Source organism: Sus scrofa, chromosome 14 (assembly GCF_054392235.1).
Source record: "Sus scrofa isolate SSC_HxYL_T2T_F1_AM1 chromosome 14, Sscrofa_HxYL_maternal_Yorkshire_Landrace_v2.0, whole genome shotgun sequence".
Lineage (NCBI taxonomy): Eukaryota > Metazoa > Chordata > Mammalia > Artiodactyla > Suidae > Sus > Sus scrofa.
The window spans coordinates 164,560,500-164,570,445 of NC_139396.1; the positions used below are offsets into that span (position 1 = coordinate 164,560,500).

Below are 9,946 nucleotides of genomic sequence, written 5' to 3' on the forward strand. Positions count from 1 at the left end.
GTTACTCTTATTCATCTTGCCTTTGAAAGGATTCACCAAGTTGCCTCTCATTTATAACTTATTATTACACATATCTGTCTACCTGGAGGGAAGGTGCTGGTCTTAATGGGTTTCAGTATGTGCCAGCAGGTGTGTGTGTGTCTTAATAGGCTTTTGTGCATCCTGTACTATAATGGCCCACCTCTCTGTGAACACAGCACTCAGTCCAATGCACCTCAGACCACCTTCCAGTAGAAATTGGGGAGTGGAGTTTCCATGAGCAAACTTTGGCAATGAAGGGGAGAGTAGAGTCTCAGGCTCCTGGGAGTGCAGAGCTGCTGGGCCAATTCAGAAGTCCAATAAAGAGTGTTTGCTCCACATTCACCGGTACCTTTCTGTTGTCGTCTTTCCAGAACTTTTTCTGCCTTCATCATCCAACCCTCTCAATGCCCCTCCTCAAGAAACCCAAACCCTTCTCTCCTTGTGCATTGAGGCTCCTGCATTTCCAGGCTGTGATCGAAGGCTTCCTCTTGCCCCCTTACTGTCTCTTTCTCCTCTCTTTTGGTTCTTATACCCTCTCCCCAATGTCCCTTCACATAGTGGAGCTTAAAGTGCCATAAGATGCCCTCGGTCAGGAACTGCCAGAGGACCAGACTGGGCCTACACTTCATGTTCTGGCCAAGCACAGAAGACCCAGTCTCACTGTGCACCTGGCTCTGAGTGGAACAGCCCTGCTCGGGCCCAAGTCACCCCTGACTGCCGCAGGGCTGCTGCAACACCAGCCACAGGCAGACCTGAGGGACTGTAGCCTCCCAGAGCACAGGGAGTGGCTGTGGTGGAAATGGTGCGGGTTAGAGTGGGGAGGCCTCCGGATGTGCGAGGCAGAGTCCTGGACGGGAGTGGGCGGCACACAGACCTGCTGAAGCTGGCAACCAGCATCTGCGTGCACTGGGGAGGATCATGGGCACACACAGATGCCTAGAGCAGGTGACAGACAAGGACCTGAGAACCGTTTGAAGGGACAAGTGGGAAGCACAGGACCCGCCCTCGCAATGCTTGATCCCTCGGGCCCGGCCATGCTCAGACTGGATTCCTCTGTCTGGACCTCGCTCCCTTTTTCTGCCCCTTCCCGTCCAGGCTCAGCTCTCTCTGCCTCTCTCCATCTGAGCACAGCTCTCTGCTCCTCTCATCTCTCCATTTGGATTTGGCTCTCTCCATCCTATTCTGTCTATACTTATGCTCTGTCTGGGATGGGCTCCTTCTGCTTAGACTCAGCTCTCTCCACCTCCCTCAGCTGGGACCTGGCAAAACTGAGGGTTCTGCCTTCTCTTATCCCCTCTAAGTTCAGGGTTAGAAGGTCTTAAATAAATTAATTTTTTAAAAAGAAGGTCTTGCACCCCAGTCTTCTCCTGCCTCTGTCCCTCTCAGGAATTTGCCCCCACCTGCTCGAGTGTGCAGCCCCATGGCCACTTCCTCTCCTTCATTCTTCCCTTGAAGAGGCTCCTCAGTGTTTCTGTGCACAGAACTACCTTTTCCCCAAACCTGATGTTTTGCAAATAACTGATAAACAATCTGGAATAGAAGATAATTTTATTGGAGCCAAACTAAGGACCATGGGTTTGTCCAGACATCTCAGTACCTCCGAGAAACTACTGCAGAGAAGCATGGTTTGCAACATGGTTTTATATATTGTCACAACAAAGAATATACACCAAACATGCTGAGTACAAACATGATGGATACATTCCTTCAAGCTTTCAAAAGACAGATGAGCACATATACAAGTCAGCATGTCCTTGGCATCTGGGAAGGAAGTCTTATCATCAAAGGGGTACCAGCATGGATATCAAAGGAAGGGAGGCATTTATCCCTGTATTTAGAGTGGACATTCTTTAGTTCTGGGTAATGCATTCTTTTGCTTAAGTATTATGTGTGTATGGCAGGTTGCTCTAGTTCAGACCAAACCATGTATAAGCCAGAATGGCTTCCCCATACTTCAGTATGTGAGAATTTCTTCGATTCCTGGCAAACACTGCATGGGTATATGGTCGCCGAAGGATGTGCCATCACCTGTGTCAGGGCTCAGACCCTCTGAGGGTGAGGGCGGCTTCCTACTGGGACTCTCATCATCTGTGTGAGGGGCTTGTCTGCCTTCTTACTTCTTGGGGCTCCATTAATCCACAGAAGACATGGCCATTTGTCCAGAAGGCAGGGGATGGAGTGATGTTACCACAAGCCAAGGAATGCCAGAGCGACCAGAGGCAGGAAAAGGCCAGGAACAGATTATCCCCTAAGGTTTCTGGAGGGAAGAAAGACCCATCAATACTTTGACACTGATCTTGGACTTCTGTCCTCCTCAAGTGAGAGAATACACTTTTGTTCTTTTAAGCTATTGAGTTAACGGTAATTTCTTACAGCAGCAATAGGAAATCAGACTCCCTTGCAGCTAAAATCCTGTATCTGATTCAGTTTCCATCAAGCATAAGTGGTAGCTATCAATGGACCAATCAGATCTTCTGGAAAATACAACATAAGTACTACTGACTCTCCTGGTGGTGATACTGATTCTGCTGGGTGATTGTGTTAGTATTGCTAGTTTGGGGACCTGCCAACTCCTTAATTCTGGTTGAGGGGTTAAGGTAGATGTTAGTTTTTGGCTGGAGCCCTTATACTTGACTTTGACTTGATCAGAGCAGGGGTAGTGTTGTCTTGCTTGTTTTTCCTGTTGTCTTCATTTTGTATTCTTCCCAAACACAGACGAGACACAAGCTTGTGCAAGTAGTTATTTGGGAAATGATTTCAAAAAGCAAGAATGAGGGAGTGGGAAAAAGGATACAAGAGAGGAGGAGAAGCCACTAAAGTGTGTGCTGCTGAGCTGGTGACAGCGGTGAACAAGCTGACATCTATCCCATTGGGTACTCTGTAAGGGGCTGGGTCATGTGAATCTCAACTGACCACTGAGGCACAGGAAGCTGTGACCTTTATCTGTGGCTTGACAATCAGCCAGTAATCCCCTGAACTCACTGTAAATGGGGTCAGTGAGCTCCTTTACCCTTAGAAAAATTCCCAAAGCTGAATAATGAGAGACAAGGTGGGGACTTAGGCTGAGGCTCTGTGCACATGAGAGCAGCCGTCCTCCACAGCTTTAACTGAGCTGAGGGATGTCCAGGGGCACCAAGGGTCTGCTGTAGTTTGTAGTTTGTTCTTAGCAGTGTTCAGAGACATTCGGACCCCATGTGAAGTCCCCTCTCTTTTTAAAATTTCAAGGTAGTGGCTGGCAGCAAAATCTAAAATAGAACATAGTAGAATGGTTAGTATCAAAAGTCAGTTCCTGTTCCCTCAACTGGTCCCAAGGCTGTTATTGATATTCATTATCCTATGAAAGATCTTGTAAACATCACTTAAAGCTCACACTTGGGACAATATGACATTGTATCTATAAATACTATAGTCACCTATCTATAAATACTATAGCAAAATTCAGTTTTAATTTTCTCTGCTTTATCTACTAAATTACATATTGTGTCATGGTGGTTGCTTCAACTGCTTGATGGACTTCTGTAATAAAAAAATTCTACTAAATTATTGTTAGGTATATTTTTCATCATTTGCAGTAATTTCAGTTACTTAAACATATGGCTGACTCACAGAACTTAATTTTTTTAAAAAGTACACTAACTCAGATCATCATAGCATCTGTAAAGCCTTTAATGCACACAAATAATGATGTGACTCATATGATACTAATAATATATGAATTTAATTTTGTTGGCAACCGATATGTAATTACTCTGTGGCAAATCAAATTTCACAAGTCACTGAGCATTCAGGCTTGAAAATTGCATAGGTCTTGGAGGAACTTCCAGTACAGTAGTGTGAAGAATTCCACTGACCCGCTCCCTAGCCAAACTATGAAAATTATAAAACAAAACACAAACAAAAGCAGCTGTTTAAAGTCTGTGTAATTAGTTCCAAGGATACAGCAAGTAAAGAAGCATTTACTCACATCCAGGAACCCAGTGAACTGCAAGTAGGGTAAACAGAAAGGGATCCGCAGACGCCTTGAAGTAAAAATGCAGAAAGGTGAGGCAAAGTAGAAATCTTAGAAGGAGGAAGATAGAAAAAAGAATGCTTTTACTTAGAAGAGAGTCTTTTTATCACTTTAAAGAACCCCAATAAGATTAATAACTAACTCCTCAGAAGAAACGAGAGGTCAGAAAGAACTGAGATAGCATATTCAAAGTACCTAGAGAAAAAACTCACTGTTTTTTATTTTTATTGATTGACTGATTGATTGATTGTCTTTTTAGGGCCGCACCTACAGCATATGGAGGTTTCCAGGCTAGTGGTCAATTTGGAGCCATAGCACTGGCCTACACCACAGCCACAGCAATGCTGGATCCGAGTTGCATCTGCAACCCACACCATAGCTCACAGCAATGCCAGATCCTTAACCCACTGAGCAAGGCCAGGGATTGAACCCATGTCCTCAAGAATGCTAGTCAGATTCATTTCCACTGAGCCACGACATAACTCCTAATTTTTATTTTTTATTTTTTGCTTTTTAGGGCTGTACCCACAGCATATGGAAGTTCTCAGGGTAAGGGCTGAATAGGATCTACAGCTGTTGGCCTACGATACAGCCATAGCCATGCAGGATCCGAGCTCATAGCAATGTCAGTTCCTTAACCCACTGAGTGGGGACAGGGATTGAACCACATCCCCATGGATACTACTCAGGTTTGTTACCACTGAGCCATGATGGGAACTCCCAAAAAACACTATGAATTAAGAATTTTATAGCCATCGAAGTTATTTTTAAAAAGTTGAAGTTGAACAAGGACTGAAGAAATTTATTGCTAGCATACCTGCTTTACAAGAAATATTAAAAGAAGTTATTCAAGATGAAAGTAAGCAACCCCAGGAATTAATCTGAATGTAAAAACAACAACAAAGGTCATCAGGAAAGGTTATTAGGTTAACTATAAAAGAGTACAAATGCATTTTTTCTACTTTCTTCGCTCGACTGATTTAGAAAGCACTGTATAAGGGAGTGTGTATATAATGTATTGTTGGGTCTGCAGTACATGCAGATATTTTCCTATAACTGTACAAAGGAGGTAAGTGGGAGAAAAGATGTGCAGCAATAAGAAAATGCCTCCAGATGGTAACTCAGATCTTCTAGAATGATTGCAGAGCCCCACTAATTTACAAAATCTATAAATATATCTTTGCTCTTTCTTCTCTCAACTTCTTTAGAAGACATAAAATTATATGATGTCATATTTGGTCTAGTTTTTAGTATTTATAGATGTAACATATAACAATAATACCTCAAAAAAGGTGAAGAGAGCATAGAGCTTTATAAAAGTAACATTTTTATATCTAGCTGCAATTAAGTTAGTATAAACTGGAATCTGATTCTATAAGTTGAGATGTATGTGATAAGCCAAAGGGCAGTCACAAAGAAAAAACATATGATAGAAAAGTTATTAAGGAATTTAAGCGCCACATTAGAAATCATTCACTGCTTTTTTTTTTGCAAAAGAAAACAGTAAAAGAAATGGAGAAACCAAAAAAAAGAAAAAGAACATAGAAAACAAAGAACTGTAGACCTAAATCCAAGGATACCAATAATAACAGTAAATGTGGATGGATTTAACAATCTAATTACAGAGACGGTCAGACCAGATTTAAAAAAAAAGATCTAAGTCTATATTGCATATGGGAGTCACACTTTTTTCTCTTTTTCAACCACATCTGAGGCATATGGAAATTCCTGGGCCAGGGACTGAATCTGAGCCACAGCTGCGACCTATGCCACAGCTGCAGCAACACTGGATCCTTAACCCACTATGCTGGGCTAGGGGTTGAACGCAAACTGCCACAGAGACAATGTTGGATTGTTAACCCACTGTAGCCCAGTAGCAGCTCCCAGGAGTTTCATTTTATATTCCAAGATAAAAATGAATGAAAAGTAGGATGGAAAAGGAAATATAACTCAAACCCCCCCCCCAAGAATGCTATACTTGTTATACTAATTTCAGGCAAAAGAGACTTTAAAACAAAAAGACATTTTATAGTGGTAAAAGAGTCGACCCATCAGAAAGACATAACAATTATAAATACAGATGCACCTAATGACAGAACACCAAATTTCATGCAGCAAAAACTGACAGAAATGAAGGAAGAAATAGACAATTCAATAATAAGTTTTGGAGACTTCAATAACCTATTTCAATAATAGGCAGAGCTAGGCAAAAGGGGAAATAGAAGACTCGAACAAGAGCATAAACCAACAAACATGTGGAACACTCTACACAAGAGTAAAATATACAATATACATTCTTCTCAGCTTCCCATAAACATTCTTCAAGAAAGACTACATGCCGTAAGGCAATCTAGAGTACATGAAAAAGAACTGAAATAACAGAAAATATGTACTCCAGTCACAATGGAGTGAACTTCATAATTGAAAACATAAAGAAATCAGAGAAACTCAAATATTGGAAATGAACAACCTCCAAAATTACCATTGGCGAAAGAAAAAATCAAAAGGGAGGTTAGAAACATAATTAAAATGGTTAAAACTGAAGTCACGACTTACCAAAACTCACGTGAGGCAGCTAACGCAGGCTTAGAGGGCAATTTATACCAATAAATGCCTATATGATCAGAGAAAGTTTTTAAATAAATAAACAAATCTTAAGACTCCTCAAGATTCTTGAAAAAGGTAGAAAAAAACTGAATCTAAAACAAGTAGAGAAAGGAAATAAAAATTAGAGCAGAAATAAGTGAAATAGAGAATACAAAAACAGTTGAGAAAAACCATTGAAACCAAAAGCAAGTCCTTTTTTTTTTTTGGTTTTTAGGGCCATGCTCCCAGCATATGAAGGTATGGAGGTTCCCAGGCTAGGGGTCTAATTGGAGCTACAGCTGCCGGCCTACACCACAGCCACACAAAATCCGAGCCGCACCTGCAACCTACACCATAGCTCCTGGCAATGCCAGATCCTTACCAGGGATCGAACCCGCAACCTCATGGTTCCTAGTCAGATTCTTTTCTGCTGTACCACAATAGGAGCTCCCCAGTATCAAGCTCTTTCAAAAGACAAAGAAAATTAATAAATATTAGGTAGACTGAGCAAGAGAAAAAGAGAGAAGACTCAAATTGCTAAAATCTAAAATGACAGATGTGACATTACCACAAATTGAACAGTTTTAGAGGAATTATATGAACATTTGTATGCCAAAAAACTATATAATGTAGATGACATGGATAAATCCCTAGAAACACCTAAACTACCAGGGATGACTCAAGAAAAAATTAATTTGAATATAGCTATAAAAAGTGAGGAGACTGAATTAGTTAAAAAAAAAAAATACCGAGAAAAAACCCAGGTCCAGAATTTTGCTGATGAATTATCAATATCTGAATACAATTTAATATAAAAAATACCAAAAAAGCTTTGTATTGTTATACTCCTCAAATTGATCTATAGATTTAATCTCAATCCTTGTCAAAATCCTAGTAGTCTTTATTGCATAAATTGATAAGCCAATCCTAAAATTCATATGGATATGCAAGGGACTCAGGAGCTTCCTCCTTAGAAAAGTATGAACAGTTCATGCTGGGAGAGGTAAACAGACCCCAAGCCAACTGAAAACAGCAAAGAGACAATTTCCAGGAAAGGATCTCACTACTCTGTAGTATCATTCTAGCTCAACCCCAGCAAGTTCATTGTCTTCACAGAATATAACCCTGAGACCTATCTGTGCAGGGCACAGTTGTCTCCATGGTCAGATGTGAAAGTGCCTAGGTATTAACCCTTATCTCCTCTTCTTGGCTCTGAGGACTTCAGATTCATCCTTGGAGGAAAGGAGTGGCATTTTTTGGTCTGTATGATGTCAGAGGCAGGCTCAGAATGAGGATAACATATTCAAATGTGCATTATTGTCTCTGTTTTTATGGCTAAGATAACTGAGGCTACGGAGAGAGGAAATGACATTCCATACCCTCAAGGGGTGAGTATCAGGTATTGATTTCCCCATCCCTAAATTCCTGTCAAGCATTCTGTATGTAAAGTATCTCCAACTAGCATGCCAATAGATGTTAAAGAGAGGAGCATTAGATCCAGGGGACTGGGAAGGACGACTAAGGATCCCAGAGTCTGAGAGAAGCAAGAAATGAGGAGGTAAAGGCTGAAGTCCCCAGATGTAATAATGTGGTTATTGAGGGGCAACTGCAGGATGAGAAAAAAGTACATGACTTTCAATACAGTACGTCATACTTTAGAAAAAGGGAAAACCAGGTTAGATAGGTCGTGGACTACATAGTTAATCCCTACCCCTCCCAATGGACTTGCATAAACCCAGTCATACCAGCCAGGTCTATTCCAGTTTGTAGAGGTGCAGCAGTGGCAGCAGGAGTTCTGAGAAACCTGTGTCGACCTCCCTGCTCAGTGTGGCAGAAACCAGGGAAGACCCCACCTCTCAGAAAAATAAATAAGCAAATATATAAGGAGATTTATGAACGATTAAAGTTTTGGAATTTCTAGACAAGTCATTACCAGACACTGTACAAAGTATAAATTTTCACAATTTGGGCATGCACGCACCCAATGACTTACCTATTTTATTCTTGTATATAAACTAGAGCAGGTTTTCCAACAGTGAACGATCACCTACTGATTTAGAAATTTAATGGATAAGAACTAGCATATTTTTAATGGGTACAAAGAGAATCACTGTCAAAGAATTTAAACGACTCCATATAATTGTTGCCAAGGGGCCTGCTAGAACTTAGAACTGACACTAGCCCTTCCTGCAAGCACATAACCTGGAGAATAGTCTGCAGAGTCACAAACAAATGTAGGGGTTTTTTTGTTTTTGTTTTTTTTTTTTGCTTTTTTAAGGGCCGCACCCGTGGCATGTGGAAGTTCCCAAGCTATGGGTCCAATTGGAACTACAGCTGCTGGCCTCTGCAACAGCCACAGCAACACAGGATCTGAGCCGTGTCTGCGACCTACACCACAGCTCACAAGGCAAAGCCAGATCCTTTACCCAGTGAGCAAGGCCAGGGACCGAACATGCAACCTCATGGTTCCTAGTTGGATTCATTTCCACTGCGCCAAGACAACTCCGACAAATGCAGGTTCTTGATAGGACTTTCTCAGCAGCCCTTGTGAGCAACAGCTCCCCTCCTTTCCAGATCTTTCCCTTGAGCGCTCCTTGAGTACCTCCTGCAGAGATACCAAAACCCCACTTTCTGTGGTCTGAATTGACCAATCCAGCCTTAGTCCCTATATCTAAAGCACTTTAAGGACTGACTATGATAACGGCATGTGCTCCAGGCCCTGCCACACTCTCTGCATGCACTTTGCCTTGACCTCCTGTTGTGGCACCTTGAGGCATGTGAATAGTTCCTCTAAGACGTGCCTGTAATAACCTTTTCTATTTCACGTTTCCTTGCGTACTTTGTTGACAATAGTTCACCATTGCACACACCGAGGATATACATTAGAAATGTTAATTTAACAAAGTCAAAACAGTTCCAATATTGGTTTAAATAGTTTAATAAAAGACAAACGTGCTGTCTCACGATCCGTGCTAGAGTATGCAATTGTTAAAAGGGGCGGGGGGGGGGACGTGGTTTCCATAACTGCAATAGGAAATAAAAACTAACATATTACCATCGAATGCACGGCCCAAGTAATAATTTCCCTATTTGCCCCACAACATCTCTTTCAGCTTGTCAAACTAACCCTTAATAAAGAACCAGAATTGCATGTGGTTGCACGAGACACTACCTCATCCATCACATCCTAGTTTAAGAGCAACAACACCCACTCCCGGCTGATAACACAGCCTCGACCACTACCAGCGAAAGGAGACGCTCTAAGGGAAAGCGCTCTCGCCACGCAAGTGCCGCAGGGCACTCTGGGAGGGAGTCTTCCGGGTTGCTTCT

At 41.8% G+C, this 9,946-nt stretch overlaps 1 long non-coding RNA gene across 1 annotated transcript; it reads right to left on the bottom strand.

The window, feature by feature from the left end:
• Positions 1-1,644: 1,644 nt before the first annotated feature.
• Positions 1,645-9,909, bottom strand: LOC106508107 (uncharacterized). The gene is made up of 8 exons (XR_014825766.1): positions 9,789-9,909; positions 8,610-8,666; positions 8,362-8,469; positions 6,999-7,080; positions 6,587-6,644; positions 3,986-4,040; positions 3,032-3,266; positions 1,645-2,278 (listed from the first exon to the last, which is right to left on the bottom strand). It is a non-coding gene; the product is annotated as an uncharacterized LOC106508107 (long non-coding RNA).
• Positions 9,910-9,946: the final 37 nt, after the last annotated feature.